At 40.9% G+C, this 19,723-nt stretch overlaps 1 protein-coding gene across 1 annotated transcript in view; it reads left to right on the top strand.

Moving 5' to 3' along the window:
* Nucleotides 1-18,888: 18,888 nt before the first annotated feature.
* The window catches only part of LOC149071501 (uncharacterized), a 47,363-nt gene continuing 46,528 nt past the window's right edge, over nucleotides 18,889-19,723 (top strand). The window contains exon 1 of the mRNA XM_089247952.1: nucleotides 18,889-19,465. The gene's annotated coding sequence lies outside the window, so the exon portion shown is untranslated. The remainder of the gene's footprint in view (nucleotides 19,466-19,723) is intronic.

Genomic DNA, 19,723 nt, shown 5'->3' with positions numbered 1-19,723 from the left:
CTTATGTCTGCAAGGGTTGTATTATCATGCAGCTCCATGTATTAAAGGGCAGTTTCTAAAGCAACCACAGGTGTGGTTGGCAGGGCCGCAACTACGGAGGAGCAGGCGGGTCTCGTGCCCCTGACGCTGGACCCGATGGGGCGCCAATTTCATTCTGAAACTTATCCTTCAACATTGCAAGGGGACGTCAAAACGCGCGTTTGCCCCGGGTGACCCAGCATCTAGTTGCGGTTCTGGTGGTTGGTAATGGATTTTTGCGGTTTCATAGCCCCCTTTCCCATAATCTTTTGTGATTAAAGACACCAGTGTATCAAATTTCGGTCAGTGTTCAACGAAATTATCTGGTAACAATTATCCTATCTGCAGGGGATTGCAGTTTTTAAGAAGCCGTGTTTTTTTTAATGTCGAACCCTGGTAATCCGAACTTTTCGCTAATCTTAACAGGTGCAAAGTGGTTCAAATCTGCAGGGTTCTAGTGTATTGATGTTATGATCGAGTGACATTTTTATATTTTGAATGTACATTGGAATTCCGTTGATTTTACTCTATTAAAAAAAAGTGATTTTATTCATGTTGTATCGCAGTTTATTTGTTATAGTGTATTGCTAATGAGAGAGGTGCATAATTTCTGTCCCGCCGGCCCTTCTTAGAATTTGTACATTGTGCGAAACAGTTGGTTTTTCATCATAATTTTTCATTCATATTCGGTCCTTGAAGATTTCACTTTGCTGCCCATAAAGGTAACATTGGGTAGAATGCGAACTGCAAGCCACAAAAGTTTGTGCATCCATGATATGATTTCCCAAGTGGCATCTTTTCTTTCTTTTTTTTTTGTATTGCCGTATCATTCCCGAATTGATTAGCATTTAAATACACAGGAAAAAAACCTTATTACTGTTCCACTACTTGACCATACATGCACCTTGTTTACATTCCTCCGCGGAATTTATAGCAAATTGGTGGATGTAGAGTGTATGTATATATGTGTGGTCCTAACGTGTTATGTTGGTGATGTAATGTGTGTTTCGTGTATATATGCTGGTGCCGCCATCTGTCTTCCATATTTAGAAGTGAAAAATGGCAAATGCTTGAATGTTCGTGTTATGTAAGTATTGTGTTGAAGGTCTGCCTGCTCTGTGTGGAGACACTTTTTCAAATCGTAGACTGGATCGCACTCCTGTTTCAAAGTTGGGAAACCAACTTCAGCCGACCGTCAATGCACTGTCAACAGAGTTCGAACCTGGACCCTCTAGATGAGAGTGAAGTACGATGCCCACAGTGGCCAATTACTGTACTGTCGCATCATATCGTATATGTAGGACTGTCTTCAAGTGCGGATTCAGAGGAGGGGGCAATCACTCCTCCGAATAGTATGGGGTGAATTTGTCTGCCCCCTCATATACGGGATGATCCAATGCACCTACACAATAAGTCGCTTCTCCAACACATCACCCTGGATCCGCCTGCCTCCGTTTAATTCGCAGCTGAAGATGTCTGCGTAGGCTTCATTAGCATCTAAAGATGCCTTGCTCCACTCCGTATGTTCTTCGGGACACTAAGCTAAAATCACCTTGGTGACAGAGCCTGATTATACCCTGTTTACGCTGCCTTCACTACATTCGCAGTTGAATATATCTGCTTCAGCTTCATTCACAACTGAAAATATCTGCTTTCGTTCAGCTGTGGATCTAGTGGAAGGGGTGGGTGTTTGGGATAAGAACGATTGCCCCTCCCAAGAGCTGAATAATATGAGAAAATTTGTCTGCGTCGTAAAATACGGAATGGTTCAAAGATCATACACGCACACACACAATTCACCCCTCCCGACATGTCCTGGATCAGCGCCTGGCTCTCTTGTCTATGTTTTTGATAGCATAACCATTTCTGTACCATATCCTTGGGCCTGTTGATCTTGCATTACAATAAACATCAACTATGCAGGTTAGTAAGGGTTCTAGGGCAGCTTATGATGTCTCGTTAAACTACTCGGGACGACCTCAACTTAAAATTGTTTAACGTTAGATAACCTTGAGTAGTTTTCTATGAATTTGATGAAGTGTGCGAATTTCTTTAATTTTGCCCACTAGTACATTTTAATTGCATGCTATGGTGAATTAAAATACAAATTAGCACATTTTAGTAGTTAATGCCATACTCCCCCCCCCCCATAAATAATGTTTGATAGCTTTCAAAAATTGTATTGATATGTAAATACCAATACCTGAACTAATTATAGAAAGGATATGTATACTTGGAATGAAAGACTTCATCTATTCAGATGGCTGCCAAGTTTTCTTGAGAGTTTTCAAATTTTCTAAGATAATTTGCATTTTAGAAAGTATATTATTCCCCTCCTTCCTCCGCAACATCAATTTCTAGTTTGATATGGTGAGTAGAGAACTTAAGAGGGAGAGGGAGTTTCCATGCTCAACCTGTGCCAACACCATCTATAGCATAATGCCTCTCCGCGCGAGGCTTGTGACGTCGCTGAAGTTTTCTCCTATAGTCATTGGATATACATACTTCAAAGAAAGGTAAACATATCGCATGAGTCGGCCTACTATACCTAATGGCTACAGATGAAGTAACTTCTTCAGTGACGTTACGAGCTTCGCGCAGAGATCTGCTATAGATGGTGTTGCCTGTGCAGTGCAATCAATGCAAAGGGGTCCGTGGACATTATTTGACTTAGGAGCTTCGCGGAACGCAAGGCTGTTAAAAATCCCTTACCTAGAAAATCATGTCACCACAATACATCCTAGGGTTAAGGGCCGTTGTGTTAAGCAGTGCCGTCCTAATGCATGGGCCCGCTCGGGCTTCATGAAAAAATGGGATCTGATTAAAACTTGTGAGAGTAAGCATGCAAACTGGTAGGCAGGCATTTCTAAATTACTTCTCCCGGGGATCCATAATGCTCTAAAGACGGCCCTTTGTTACGTTAATCTTAGTGTTGAAAGTATCATTTTCCGGAGTCTCGGTTCCATACTTTCCTCTGGAGATGGAGGCGTCTTACGTATGCGTCCATCCGGGAACACCCCTGGGGGTTTTTTGGGGGGGGGGGGGTGTGAGCGTCGTGTTAATGAGAGGCTATGATTTTCGTGAGCATGTGAATTAGGTAGGAAAGTAAGTAGTACTTCAAGCTTGGTATATAGAGGTCCCCCCCCCCCCGAAATATAATTTTTCCCCGTGGTCCATGATGTTCAAAACATCAAAGAGACGGTCCTAGAAAAGGGGGAATCTAAGATGATATTCAGCAGGGCCAGAACTAGAAAAGGAGGGAAATTTTTATTCAATTCGAAAAGAATGAATGGTCATTCTCTCGTATTTTTTTGAAGAAAATTTTTTAACATGAATTTCAACGTATGTATAAGTACGCCCTTGAAATAAGTGACGCGATGGTGTCTTTCTCTCATGGAAGGAATCGCGCTTATGTGAATGTTTTTCCCCCTAAATCGGCCTCATTGTTGGTCTCGCGATGAATCTAAAAATAGTGGCCAGATTACTCGAATTACTTTTTTACGAAACCTTTCTTATATGTATGTGGGCGATACCTTCTTCTCCTCTGCCTCACTCTCCTCTTTCTCAAGACAGGGCGAGAGAGAGAGAGAGAGTTCTAGAAATATAATTTCTCCGGTTTGTTGGTTCTCAATACAGGCACAAGCGCCCGTTTTCTTGGCAACGACCAATAATTTCTGTGTGTAATCAAGCTACAAATGTTTAAAAAAAATTGTATTATTGATTAATGTCTGACTCAAATCAGAGCAGCAGCCCTTAAGGGGAGAGGGATGGATGACAGGTACGGTCGCACCGGGCCCACACTCGTAGAAACAGGAATAATCAAAAATTTTAACTCGATTCATGATCAGCCGCACCGCAATAGTGGAAATGTTCATGTACATAAATAATACAAGGAATTAGCAAACTATTATACAGTATAATTCGTTTCATGGTATAGTTAACAGGGCTCCAGATAGAGGCATTTCTAGCCCGGGAGGGGGGGGGGCAGTGGCTCAAAAAAATCACTTCGCCACAGCCAGGGCAGCAACTGGGGGGAGGGCAGGCAGATATGGTTCCGCGGGTTCAACAGATGGGGGCGCAAGTTTAATCTTTTAACCTCGCCTTCAACATTACGAGTGGGCGCCAAAATGCGTGCTTGCCCCAATTGATCAAGCATCTTGTTGCGGCCCTGGGCCCCTGTTGGTCACCCCTGGTGTAGATAGTTGGAAACGTCATTCAAATGCTATCTGGTTACTCTCCGCCCCCGAAAGAAGCAATCAAGACGGCTTCGTTATTTTAGTGCAGTGGTCCCAATACTTTCGTGCTTGAAGTACCTAATGGCAATGATGAGAACGCGTGAATGCGCGAGACGGATTTGCAGGGACATTCACCCAGGAATTCACAGAAGGCACTGCAGGCTTAACCTTTTTAAGGAAGAGGCTTGAGTAGACCCCCCCCCCCTCGTAGGAGGCCTGCGTTTCAATAGAAATGCGTGGAAAATGTGCGAATCCTCAAAAAAAGCATTAGGCTTGCTGGCTCTTCCCCCCCCCCTAAAATAGGCATACAAATCTACTTAGTTCTACTTAGTACTTAGCGGTAGAAATGTTATCAGTTTTTACTCCTACTCATCATCCTTTTTATGAATTTCTGCCTCCCTCGTCTTTTTATGAATTTCTGCTTCCCTTGTCTTTTTATGAACTTCTGCTTCCCTTGCTCCCTCTTCTGAATTTCTGTTCCCAGTTCTACATCCTTCCTTCCTACACGTATCCTTCCCCTAGCAGTTCTTCAGCGTGTACGTGTATGCATGCAAATCCACTCTTCACCACAATGTCATCACCACAATGGACGCCGGAAACTCAAAAGGGCAAAGGAGAAGAATATTGGGATAAGGGCAAAAAAAAAAAATATTGGTAAACATTTTGAAAAAAACGTTCTCATACTCCAACCTATGTAATTAGCTCACCTGGGCAGATGCGTCTCTGTAAAACATCATGGGGGCTAGTGGGCAAAGTGATTTTTCTGAGGTCCCTACCACAGGCTATTTAATATAAATTTGTGCCTTCCAATTTACATGCTTGTACTAGGAAATTTTAACCAGATTTCATTTTCATGAGAACTTCTCTGCACTTGAGGTCCCCGGGTGGACGCCATGCGTTAAGACGGCGCTACACCTGGGAGGGAACAATTTTTGAAGAAACTTGTCCATTTCTGAATTTCTGCTTTTCTCTTTAACGAGCTTCGGGGCCCGTTTTGCCCCCAACTTAACCCTTCCCCCAGCCTTTTCCACTCCTCCTCCCAGAATTATTTTCTGAATTTCTGCTTTCCCCTTCCCCTTTTCTGGATTAGTGTCCTCTCCCACCCTTTGCTAACTCATCGCCACCGTTTTGCCTTTTATAAATTCTGGCACCTGTAATTACAACGCTGGGAATAACTGAAATTGAAGTGATTTAATAAAACAACTGTCCCCCTTTTTCCAGTCATTTATTGAAACCGAAACTAAATAGTTTTCTCATCACATAGCTGATTACATTGGAGGAAAGTGATTCATCTCTGGCTGGAGTGCTGTCAGCTCCTCTCTTCCGGAGCCCCTGGAAAAGTGATTTTTCTAAGGGCCACCTACCCGACTGGAAAGAAATGCCTGTCTATCAATTTGCATGCTTACTCTAGATATTTTATCAGATATAATTTTCATTTGTCCCCTCCCACCTTCATCGAGGTCCCGTGACCACTTGGGCCCCATGCGTTAAGATTGCACTGGACGGGGGGGGGGGGGGCATGACTTATTGAAAGTAGACGCTGGCAACCAGGAGCAAATTTATGGTTTTGCCATCCTTCTCCCATTGCAGTCTAATTTTCTTGACCTCTCACACACTTCAAATTTGCCCCCTCCCCCATCCAAACTAAAGCCCGCGTGACACCGGCTTTCCGCAAATATGTAAGTCACTCTTTTGGCTACTCACATGCTTGCACACGTTTTTAGTCACTCATTTTATTGTTTACTGACCTGGTTATTCGCTCTTTAATCACATTCGCATGTTTGCACACCATAAATCACTCTTTTGATCGCTCACCGAAATGGTCCATCACTCTGTGGGGTCACTTCTTTGTTCAGTAACTGATCCCCGAGATATGGGTTGGTCTCTCGTTCTTCAGGTCAGTCTTCCCGTCGGTCGCTCACAGACATGGTCCTTCACTCTCTAGGTCAGGGGCGTAAGCAGTATCGACCTTTGGAGGGAAGGGCACAAAAAGCTTGAGGGGGGGGGGGCATAAGTCTTCTTTCAAGAAATTTTGAGTGACCACTCTCCGAAAAGCATTAACATTATCAGAAATTGGTTAATTTAGCATATAAAGGGCATTCTTTCTATATATTTCCATTTTTTCACCGAAATATTGCTTTTTTTTTCTTCCGAATTCTTGATCGGGTGGTGGGACGCGGGCTCCTTGAGCATTTGCCCCCCCCCCCCGCTTACGCCTCCACTTTACTTTAGACCAATGGTCTCAAACTTTTGTCATCAACGGTTGTCCTAACCAATTCATGGTTTATTAGCGGTTCCTCATCAGAATAGTTTGGTGGATATTTTCACTTATAAGAATCACTTTTCAAACCGTAAATAGGTACACAAATCAATATCTCCAGCTCGCAGCGGTGCCCCTAGGAATCACGCACACTTTGAGAAACACTGCTTTAGGCCATTCACATGCTTGCACACATTCTTAGTCACTCTTTTGGCCACGGCCAGACCTTGAATGGATGGGGCAATGGGCAGAAGCGGCATTGTCCCCCCCACCCCCGTTCCCATCGACTGTGGTCGAAAAGGTTTAGTACGTCAGTAAATACGGTACATGTTTTTTTCTGAAAAACGCATTAAAAAAAGAATACACACTATTTTAAATGAGAAATGTAATGTAAAATTCCCAATGAAATATCTTATAATTAGAGCCCGGATAATATGCAAATGCATAATTGCATATGCAATTGCATATTTAAGCACTTTTTTTATAGTTACTGCATACAAATTCATAAACCCACCGAAATTTTAGAACAAGTGCACATTTCTAGCATTTTTTTCTATTAATTCCCTTTTTACTAGTGTTTTCAAGAATTTTTTTGTTCTTCAAATTTAATCAAATTTCCTTAATTTTATCAAGAAAATTTTTCGCAATCTGGTTTTCATTTTAGGGCACATTTTTAGGCATTTTTGAATGCATATTTTTGTGCTGCTAAATGTATATTTTCTCATTTCTTGCATAAATTTTTCAGTTTTACTGCATATTTTTCTTTTCTCTCAGGTCATATTTCAGAGCTTTGATATATGTGTATTTTATTTTTAATTTTTTTTTCTGCATATTTTTTTAACTTCTATGCATATTTTTCTATGACTTTTTTGTACGTATTTTTCATTTTTATGTCAAATTTCTGCATTTTAAAAAAAAATCCTCTTTTTCTCACTTTGTTTTGCGCATATTTTCCCTCTTTAGGAAAGCTTCACCGTTTTAAATGCATTTTTTTCATTTAACGTACATATATTTTTTCAATACTTCCATGGGGCATATTGAAAATTTTTTAGATTTTTTATTTTATGCATATTTCAGTTATTAAATGCGTATTTTAACAATTTTATATGACTTTTTAATTTTGTAGCACTTTTAAATGCATATTTTTTTCATTTTTGCGTATATTTTTTATCTGTAGTCCCATACTTTAGTATTATTGGATGAATTTGTTTCCATTTTTTTGCACATATTTTTGATTTTATGTCATGCCTCGGCATTTTTGAAAATTTACCTTAATTAATAGTGCGTACTTCAGCTTTATTTAGCGCATATTTAAGCGTTTTTAGTGCATATTTTGTCCTTCTTTTAGCGCATGTAATCCTGCCCTTTTTGCACTCATATGAGCAGAATCATTGATAATGTCATCAACATGTAATTTTTGCGTTATTATCTAGCAGCTTCAATACACAACGACGCTAAGGGGATGACAGTTTTCATTGTCTATTCAGACTTGAGCGAACTGATGATTTTATCCCTTTTAATAAGACGAATAATCTTTCTCCAGAACAGTTTGATATTGGTGATGTTGTCAATGCTGTCTCAACATTTGGAGAAATGTCTCTTCCGAACCTCTAGCGTTGTTTAACACATTTGTGGCATTGTGCCACCAACCTGAAGGAAGGATGAAAATTGTTTTCAGTTCGTCTGAAAAAGTGTTTGCAAGATCACAGTGGCGTATTTACGGGAAGAGAAGAAAGGCTTGGCGGGCTACAGCCAGGGCGGCAAGTTCTGAGGGGTGGCAAATTTGAGGGAATGTGTAGCCGAAAAAATAGTATAATGGGCGGCAAAATTTGTATTACCTGAAATTAATCCGCCTCAACGAGACAGTTAGGGTCAGTGAGTGACCTAGAGAGTTTGCAAGCACGTGAGTGAGCAAAAGAGTAACTGAGAGCATGAGCAAGCATTTGAATGACCAAAAGAATGGCCTAGAGCAGTGTTGTGCAAACTTTTGAAGCGTTTTTGACCAAAAATTTTTTTTTATTTTGGATAATGTCTAGCGACCCACAGTTTGCGCACCACTGACCTAGAACACGGCAAATCGAGCAAATGATCAAAAGAGGGGACCCGTAAAGCAAGGAACCATGTCAGTGAGTGACCTGCAGCGTGTGCAAGTATGTAAGCTACGAAAACAGCGTTCAAACATGTGAGTGACCAAAACAGTGTGCAAGCATGTGAATGACCAAAACAGCGTGCGAGCATGTGAGTGACCAAAACAGTGTGCAAGCACATCAGTGACTAAAACAGTGTGCAACCATGTGTGATCAAAACCGTGGGCGAGCATGTGATTGACCAAAACAGAGTGTGCTAGGCATATGAATGACTGCAAGAGTGATTTAAATTGTCTGTGAGCACGAGAATGATTATAAGAATAACTTTAGAGACACAGGCTTATTTGCAGGAGGGGAGGGGAGGGAGGCCAAGCGGGCCATAGCACGGGCGAATCCGAATGAAGTGTAATCAAGAAAACTAGACTAGAACGGGAGAAGTGGGCAAAATTCGTGTAGCCCATGGGCGGCATGGATATAGATGGCAGTACTGAAAAATCATACACAACACTAGATACGCACTCAGACTGTTAGGTTACACTTACACTTCCGGCACAACTCACTAGGTAATAAATTGCCTATGGCAATAGACCTGAGTTGTGCTCGGATTGGAGAAAAAAAAAGCCCATGGGCAGCAAAACCATAAATGCGCCTCTGCAAGATCAGATGTGTAAAATTTTGTATTGCAAATGTACAGAATCTTCATGAAGATTTGAGGATTTCATGTTGATCAAACAAGCAAACTTCCTCTTGTCATTGTTTCATAAATCATTTTACGGTCTAAAAGATATCAAATTGAGGAAATCGAACAAAAGACTGTGATACATTCAAACCAGTGGCATCGGAGCCAGCGGTTCTCTAGCACCCACGGGAATTTCAGGCATGGGTCCGAGCACCCCCAGAATTGATTCAGAAATAAAAATTTTGTGTGTGAAGACTAAAGACTAGCACCCACGAATTCGAAACACTTCCGATATTCTTGCATATGAATACGCAAAAGAGTAGCTTGGGGACAGTGGGGCGCGGAGGGGAAGAGGTTGCTGGAGCACCCACGGTAATTCCCACGTCATGGGTCTGAGCACCCTGAATTGATTCAGAAGTCAAAATTTCCTATATAAAGATCAGGACGAGCACCCATAAGTTCCAAACACTTCCGACGCCCCTGATTGAAACATGCTTTTGTCACATACTTAACCACTGTACGATCAAGGACGTAATATTACGTCGAAACGCCAGAGAAATAAATTCAAACAAGTCTCTCCGTTTTCTTTCCTCTCGCCTCATCACCGCGAAACTTTGCTGCAACCCTATGGAAAAAAAGTTGTTATTTTTACCTCTGTAATGTATCCTTCTACTATATACATGTATATAAGAGTGAAAGAGAACAGGTAGGTAAAGAGTGACAAGATAAATCTACTGCGCATTTTACTCTGTTATCTGAGTATTACTATCTATTACACTGTTGTCTTTTTTTCCCCTTCCTTTTCCCAACATGCGGTTATGTTACGACAAGGTTACCATATTTATCGCCGATTCGTCACACGGAGATCATCTGAATTTCTTGCCTTGTAAGCGAAGCGGTTTATGCGCATTATACATGCTGTGTAAAGTTTATTACTGACTAGTGTAATGCTAAAACTAAAATTTAATGAGTTTTGCTAATAATGGACACTTTGGAAATAGTATGATATGGTTTAGGGAACATTCTTTGATTTTCCAAAATTTTACTAAATAAAATTCATAAAAATTTGAGTGAAATTATTATAAAGTCATTATAATTTTGAGGCCTTCTTAGAACAATGCCCATGTTGCGCATGCTGAAATGGGGCCTTGCTTTTTAGCCGCTCACCGACAGAGCCGTCTAAAGAGCATCGTGCCCCCCCCCCCCCCGGGGAAAATAGATTTTTCTTATTCCCCGACCTGCCAACACCATCTATACCAGATACTACTACCATATGGTGTTGGCACCGCTCACCGATTTGATATCTCATTCTCTCTAGATCACTCTTTTGACACTCACTGATCTGGTTCCCTCGCTTTCTAGGTCATTCACGTGCTCAAAACATCCTGCAAGTTTTTCTTTTGGTTACTCATACGCTTGCACGCTTTCTTGGTCGTTGGTTCGGCCGCACAACGATCTGTTTCCTTCACTCTTTAGGTCACTCCTTTGGTCACTTACATACTAGCCAACTTCCTAGGTCAGTGTTTCTCAAAGTGTGCGTCGCGTTTCCTTGGGGGCATCGCCAACCTTTGTCAGGGGTGCCGCGGCGAGCTGGTGATAATTATTTGTGCAGGGCCAGCACCAAGCATGAGGTGGGCTTTTAGGGCGGCATTTTTTTAATGACAGATTTATGTTTCATTTTTCAATAAACCTCCTATCTTGCACTTCCAAAAAGTGTCTCCTATCTCTAGAGGTCGTAAATCCCCGACTTGCGTATCTATTTCTTGTAAAAAATTAGGTTTCTTCCCTTTTTTGCAAAGGATTTTTTCGCTCTTTATCAACATTTTTCCAATTGAGTTTCCCTTCTTTAGTTGAATTCTTCCAGCATAATTTTTTTTGGATTCCTTGTTCGTCATCCGACAAATTGTTCTTTCTACAAACACCAATATCTACAATCTCTAGGTGTGGTGGTGTTTGACTCCGGAATGTTCTGACTGCATATTTCTGTATACCTCTCTGTACCAGGTTGAAGTTTTTCGCGGAACCCTCGATAGTTATAAGGCTGGTCCGTTAAACCCTTGATGATAATGAGGCTGGTCTACAGAACTCAAACAAATTTTTGTACATATATTTAATCCAAAAAAAAAGTCTGTCGCTATTCTCTAGTGTCTAGTGCCGTCCCAACCGCATCATAGCCCCAGGGCAAACTGAAAGAGAGCCTAGGCAGCAATTCTTAATTTACATATTTATTGTCATAAATCATTGTGCCAGATATTATCGTGGAACCTCCTATTCTGAGGTCCCTGCATGGCCTCCACAAAGCAAGTGGGTCCGACAGGATTTCTGTCCGGGAGCCCGAGATAATTCTCCTCGGAAGATGTGATTCTATTTTTGTTTATCACACTTCAAATTCATATTAAGGGATCCGTGAAGAATGGGGACCCAGCAAAGATCTCAGCCTAGGGCCCTACCATGGGATGGGGAGACTGTTATTTAATTATTATTATATATATTAAGTCCTTTAATTATTGTTATTATTTTTTTAAATGAGGCATATTGCCTTTTACTTCACCTGCACAGACCTGTTTCTTTGCTCACAGAATTTAGATATCTGCGCGGGATGATAAAGTAACATGCTGCTTTATGCGATATAGGAAATTTTTATCTGTGCAGCAAAAAAAAACAGTGTACACGAAAGCATTCCCAGACTCTAAACGTCCATATTTTGTTAACTTATTCACCATGGAAAAATGGTGCTTTTCTTGGTTATTTTTCTCCATAACCAATAAACGGGTAAAAAAAAAATTTATCAGTAAAAATATGCCTTATAGAAAATATTGAAAACAATTATGCACACACACACACACACACACACACAGTATAGTATTATATTAAATGCAAAAAAGACATCAATGAAGTAAAAAGCCCTTCCACCATTCTAAGCTTTCTGCGATTAAAATCGAAAACAATATGAAAACCAATGACATTCCTAAATCCTAAATATGTCATAGTGGCCTGTGGGTTCCGACTGAAATTGGCAAACAGTGCATACCCCTGAGTCATTTCTTAGCCATCCTGGACTAGTAGTGCAATTTTCGCCAGGGTTGTATATTTTAGTATTTTTTAAACTACTTAGAGTTTAATATTATCCATATTGGGTTATTAATCTAGGGGAAAAGAAAAAAAACAAGAAACACAGAACGTCACTTCATCAGCCTGTTAAGTGGTCATTCAGTTATGATCGATGGGTTTTTTTCTCTAACATTATAATTTGTTAGTTTAACTTATATTAATTTACCTCACACAAATAACAACTGTTAATATTTCAAGGCAAACTTGACAATTTTACTAATATTTTTACTTATAAAGTATCAGCTGATATCATGTCATATTATTTTTTGCATGTGGCTCATTGATCAGAATTTGGTCGCCGATTTTAATCGAAGAATTGTAACAGTTTTTATTTGATAGATGGCGGAAGGGATTCTAGTTCATTAATTTTTCTCGTATGTGAATACAGGGTGATTCTAAATTCACGGAACAAACTTTAAGAGGTGATATAAGACACCTAAACAAGCACTTTTGATCGTTGAATGTGTGGTTGAATCGCAATAGCAAAGGCAGTAGAGGGTGTTTTTAGACACCAAAAACATATTTTTCAGACGGATTTGCTGAGATATGTGCTATCACCCATTCGAGGGTGCATATCCACCTTCGGATTGGAGTTTGTTTTTTATTGGCACCATCAAGGTTATGGTGCGTCAAACAATGATCGAGCGGTATAATGACTCGTGGTAGAATTTGCGTTACCAACTGCCACCACGAGAAGGCCTACCACATTACAATTTGACCTGCACCCTGGTCACGAGCATTGGCGTACACAAGATAGACCTTTGGAGGAGCACATTGAGAATGAGGAACACAAAGAATTTCTCCTAGAGAAATTTTCTGCTACCAACCTTCAAACAGCATTTTAAATTAAAAGAAATGGATTAAACACAGGTTCGTAACATACAGTGTAAAGGTATTTTCTTTCGATGCTTTAATATTTCACTAAAATATTTGAAAATATTTTTAATTTTTGATCGTCTTGGGTAGAGATGTAAAATTCTCGAGAATAATCTTTCGGAGAATAATCTTTCGGAGAATATTCTCTGCTAGGACTACTATTATAAATAACTTCAGAATATTCTTATAAGTTCTTGATGAGAATATTCTCCTGTTACTCATAATATAGTTACATATAATATCCTTGAGAATATTCTCTGGAAGGACTACTTTCATAAATTACTGTGGAATATTCTTATAGAAAATAATAAGAATTATTCTGAAGTTATTAATAATAGTCCTTCCAGAGAATATTCTCGAATATTGTCCTCGATGAGAATATTCTTCAGTTAACGAAATCTTTCCAGAGAGTATTATCAAGAATATATGTAATAATATGTATTATAATAATCTCGATATATAACTTGAGAATAATAATAATTATTTTTGTATAATAATTATTATTTTTGATAAGAAAATTCTCTAGTAATTTATAATAGTGAGAGAATATTCTCTGTTCCTGTCTCTCTTACCGTCAAGAAGATGGGTATATTGAAATTTGTAGACCCACAATATTAAGGTTTGAAAGCAAGAAAATTGAACCAACATGGCGGAATTAAACAACTTTTAAAGAAATGTGAGTGATACAGAATATTTAAGTGCATGTGCATTGAAAAAACAACTGTTCTGCATCTTCTTAGAATGAAGGTGATTGTATAATTGCTTCCTTTATCAATCAACTTTGGTTCAATTTCTTTTGTTGTGAACTTATTTCTGAAAATTTATCTAATTTTAAAATAATTTTTAAAAATTTTAATCTAATGGTTTGTAAAACTTTATAACCAAACTTTTAAAACCTCTCATCATGACCTACTACTACTAAACCACACATGTACCTCGTCCATATTCCTCTGCGGAATCTCTAACGAATTGGTACATGCGGGAATGTGTGTGTACGTGTAGTGAAACCTGACGTAAAGTTTGTTTCTGTGTAATGCTTGTTATGTGTAGTGCTGCCATCTGCCACCAGTTTTTCTAACTATGAGTGAAGTGTTATGATTGAATAATTAATCGTTGTAGGCCTGTTGCTCTCTGTGGCGAGACTTTTTAATGGGGAGATCGGCTCGCATTTACGCCTCGAAGTTGGGAACCATAGGAAACCAACTTCAGCCGACCACCACTATGGCGGCGGCGGTGGGGTTCGAACCCGGATCCTTGCGATGCGAGTCCGTCATTACGACCACTCGACCACCACAGCGGCTCATCATGAGCTGGAGAATATTGTGGCAATATTGTCGAACGAAAGTTGTCATTAGGGGGCGATTATACCAAAAATTGTTTTGTTTTAAATGCTTCAGGCAATGAAAATTGATTTATATTTCACAATAAAAAACAAAATTAGTAAAGAAATTCAAATTATTAAAAAGAAAAATGAATATTCTCGATTATTGCCCAACTTTTACATCCAGGAGAATATTCTCACCTCACATCTCTAGTCTTGGTGGGGGGCGCCTCCCCCCCCCCTCCCCCCCAATGTTCTCTCTTGAGTACTACGCCTCTGGTTACAAACGTATGAACTCAGGGATGTCACTTTGCTAGAAAATTTCGCAGCAACGTATAAATAAAAGGGTAGGAAAAATTTGTCTTTTATATATATGCTACGAAACATAACAGCATATAAGCAACTTAAGGCGGAGAATCACGATTTCAAAAACTAGTAAATAAGGAGAGCGATTCTCCGATCAATAAATAGATTTTCTCTTTGGATCCAGAATAAATAAATAAATTTATTAACTTCCATGTTTTTTCACAAAGTGTGCTGTGATACTGGATTGAATACGATTTTCCTTCAAATTAGTTTCAGTAAATTATATGTAGAGTTTTAATGCGTTATATGATATACAGGGTGGGCAAAAAGTCTGTAGAAACTTTAAAAACGAATAAAAACCGGAAAAATAACCAGAATGAAAAACGGTTTGTAGGGTTAGCATCGCTAGGTCACGGGAATTTTTTTAAGACAGGAAAAACATAATAACAAAAAACAGCCGGGAGGTCGCGCAGATATGAGCGGCGTCGGTGGGAATATGCAAATGAGATGGTTATAAGAACTTGCGCTCCTAATCCACGATCAGTTCACCTTTGTAAACCATGTACGTGGGCCTGCTGCACATGCCGTTGCTGGATTTGTGACTCGCCTGCAATGTGTAATCTCTGTGGTGGTGGTGGAACACATACTGATGTAATAAACGATTTGGAGGTATTTCTGTTCGTTAATTTGCGTATCTTTCCTTTGACTTGTGTACGTCAGCGCCATCTATCGGTTGTTTTTTAGTTATTTTTTTTCCTGTCTCAAAAAAAAATTCCCGTGATCAAGCGATGCTAACCCGGCAAACCGTTTTTTATTTCGGTTATTTTTCCGGTTTTTTATTCATTTTTAAAGTTTCTACAGACTTTTTGTCCACCCTGTATATGTGCTAAATAGCTCAATTATTTTTCCAAAACTCACAGGAAATTATGTAAACAGGTGCGCCCACTATGGGACCACCCTCCCGCTTCAAAGAAGAGTTATTTAATTGATTTGCATCAACGTTGGGTTGTGACCAACACTTCGGGAACCACTGTATCAAGGTAATAGAGGTGAAGAAAGAAAACTCTTTTCAGATAGTCGTATTTTAAGGACGGCAAAATCAAGATAATATTCGCCTCAGGCGGCAGAATTTCTAGGACCGGCCCTGGATTTGTGTGCTTATTTATGCTATAAAGTGGTTCTGTTACAATTGTGAAAAATATCTACTAAAAACTGTTCTGGGGGAGCCGCAGACGAATCATGATTTGGGCAAGGGAGCCGCCGGTGACAAACGCTTGAGAACCACTTCTCCAGATCTTTGTTTTGGTTGCTGACTGACCGGTTCCTACCTCTCTCTAGGTCACTCACATAAAACTATAAGTTACTCCTTCCATCCACTCACTGACCTAGTCCCTCCTCAGGGGGTCGGGGTGTATTTGTAGTCCTACCGCCTGTGAACTCAAAGAAATTTTGTTACCCATCACCTTATTAATTTTTTTGGCCACTCAAACTTCAAATTTGCTGTGAACTAGCCACCCTGATCAGGGCTGCAACTGGATACTTTGTCAGCCGGGACAAGCTCAAATCTTGGCGCCCCGTGTAAGAGGAATGTAGAAGGAGCAGTTGGGGGTGGTGAATTCGCCCCCACGTCTGGTCTAGCACCTGGGACACCAGCATGGCCCCCACAAATGGGGGGGGGGGGGCTGACAGGGCTCTAGCCCTGTGCCCGAGTGGCATGGTGGTAAGATGCTCGTCTACCATCGTGAAGGTTGTTGTCAGGGTCCCGGGTTCGAACCCAAGGGAGATATTTGAGAAAAACGAACTCGAGGCGACCACCGATAGACAGCACCTTTACTTCCAACCCATCTCACTAATGGCAGTAAATTGCAATATAGCGATATGGCCAGAGTTGGTGTTTGGTAAAGTAGGGCCCGGGACAGTTCTCATCATTTTTTGCTTTTTCACGCTATAAATTAACTATAGAAGGGGCCCGTGAAAAGTCTGACCGGAGGGCCCGCAAAAGATCCCAGCCTAGGGGCCCCGTTCCAGGATGTGGGGGCCATGGACACCAGATCCGCCTGATCCCCCCCCTCCCCCATACACATACGCCTCTGCAATAAACTTTTTTTGATCTTCTCAAGATGTGTCTTTAGTTCTGTCATTTAAGAAAACACAGGGGCTTCCATTACATCAAGACACTAGTCCGGAGAGGAATCTTTCTCCAGGACCAGAGGCGTAGTATTTATGGTTTTCTCGCCGGTGGGCTATTGAAATTTTTTGTCTATCTTCTATTCTACTCTAATTTTCTTGATCACACATTTCCTAAGTTTGCCGCCATAGGCGGAGATAGATTGCTGAGGGGGAGACATGAGGAGATGCCAATTCATATATACGGATACACATTAGATCAGTTGGTATACCTAAGTCCAGGGCCGCAACTAGGGGGGAAGCAGGCGGGTCTCGTGCCCCGGGCGCTAGACCAGAGGGGGCGCAAATTTCATTCTGAAACCTCTTTTTCAACATTACAAGGGGGCGTCGAAATGCGCACTTGTCCCGGGTGACCAAACATCTAGTTGCGGCCCTGCCTAAGTCGTCATTATCATCCCATGCATCCCCACGTATCTCCGCCCTGAGCTATTGCTTGCTTAGTGTCCCGCTTCATGTAAATACGCCTGTTTAACATGTTTATAAGTCGCTCTTTTGGGGGTCACTCAACATGCTTGTACACTTTCTTGGTCATTCATTTAGTTACTCACCGACTCGGCCTTTAGCTCTTTAGATCAATGTTTTGATCTTTCACAAGCTTGCTCCTGATCGGTCACTCGCATGCTTGCACATCCTAAATAATTCTTTTGGTCATGCACTGACCTAGTCCCTATTGCTCTTTAGGTAAGTCTTTTGGTCGCTCACTGACATACGGTCCTTTGCTCTCTAGGTTCGTCTTTAGGCAATTCACATTGTTGTTGTCACTTTTACTTTCTTCGCCCACTCACTGACTTTGGTACCTCACTATCTAGGTCACTCTTTTGGCACTCACTGTTCTGGTCCTCCCTTTTCCAAGTCACTCCCATGCTCTAACACTCTCTAGGTTTTCCTTTTGGTTACTCGCATGCTTGCTAATTCTATATAATCTTTCTTTAATGGCTGACTGACCTGGTCTCTCGCTCTCTAGGTCAGTGTTTTTCAACCGGGCCCCTGACATCAGTAAAACCGGGCCGTGAGTGGTTCACCGTTTCATTTTTGCCCATTTGTCCTGTCCGACCGGGCCTTCTACCCGCAAAAAAGAAATTAACAGGGTCGCGGGCTTACAAAGGATGAGAACCACTGCGCAGGGGTACCTAGAGCGCTCTAGGTCACTCGTTCTGTCACTCATTGACCTAGCCCCTCGGCAGCAGTTTATTTATTGTTTTGTCTCCCTTCTTTTCTGTTCTGCTCTAATTTTCTCTCTTGACCTTCTTCAAATTTGCGTCCAGGGTACGCTGAACCCCCGTCCCCCGGAAATATGCAGCTGTCCAGGACGAGTCCATATTCTCATAAATGGGAAGAAAAGAAAAACCCACGAGGTACACAACTTACCTCCCACGAAAAAATCCCTTCTCAACCCCCCGAAACATGATGTCGAAATGCCCCCAGCACGAGACAGAGAGAGACAGACGACAGAAGAGACCAAATCTCGATAAATCCCGAAATCCACGAGGTTTTTTTTTTATTTATTTATTTTTTATTTAATTTCTTTCCTCATCGTCGTCTGCGCCGTCCGTCCAATCATCGAAGAAGAAACCCGTTGTAATAAAAGGGAAGGAGAGAGAGAGAGAGGGAGGGAGGGAGAGAGAAAGAAAAAAAAAATGTTTACAATAAACAATTGTTTACTTCGCCCGTGCTACTTTTAGAGAAAACCCCGTTGCAACGAAAAGTGCGAGGGTGAGAGGAAGAAAGACATAGGGTCGGGGGGTAAGAGAGGTAGGGAGAGAGGGGAGGGGGAGAATGTTGGGAAGGTGAGCGACAGGGGGAAGAGAGACACGGCGAGCATCCACCACAACCAACCACGCCATGTTGTGTTCCAGAATTGTTTGAGCAGTCGTCTGCTCTGTGATGTGACGAGACGTCAGCTGACGATACGGAAGTAAACATTTTCTTTTTTTTTCTTTAGGGGGTATAACGATCCGGAGAATTTTTTTTTTTTTTTTTTCGATTATTCTTTTTCTTGTTTCCATCATTCGAAATTTGTTTCCGATCGCCAGGCGAGAATGTTATCCCATGTTGTGTAGAACGACCCTGTTTTGTGAAACATTTCTCCGAAGGAAGCGGGAGAAAATAAAAAAGCGGATTACTTGAAGAAGGAAAAAAAAAAAAGAAAAAAAGAAGAACCGACATGCGAGAATAAAACGCTAGTGAGCGAGAGGGAGAGCGAGTCGTGTCGTCCACCGTCTCAGTGTAATTAAAGCCCTTTTGGAGCTGGTGCTGCATAATCGGGGGAAAGAAGGAAAAAAAACCCCTTTTTTTTGTATACTAATTTGTTTTGTTTATTGTTCATCATCACCACCAACAGATAGAGAAGGATCAAGATTCACTGGGAAATAACTTGATCAATAGGTGAGTGTGATTTTTTCGATTATGTTCAAAAAATGTTTTTTAAGGAAAGGTGTGTGTGTGTATGGTTATATAGAAAGGAAACAAAAATTATCTCTTCCCCCCCTCCTGTTTTTGTAAATGTGGCGGCGGCGCCAGAATCCCAGCCACGGCAAGCTATCCGACAACGGCTGGAAACGGCGGTAAAAACATTTTTTCGTTATGGCGGTTGCGCCTTTAAAAACTGTCCCTTTTTTTTTTTCTGTTTCTTTCTCTCTTTCC

The sequence above is a fragment of the Pholcus phalangioides genome, unplaced genomic scaffold (genome assembly GCF_987345545.1).
Source record: "Pholcus phalangioides strain wild (caught in Gottingen) unplaced genomic scaffold, Ppha-v1.0 ptg000018l_1, whole genome shotgun sequence".
Classification (NCBI taxonomy): Eukaryota; Metazoa; Arthropoda; class Arachnida; order Araneae; family Pholcidae; genus Pholcus; species Pholcus phalangioides.
This window is presented reverse-complemented; position numbering and strand designations above follow the sequence as displayed.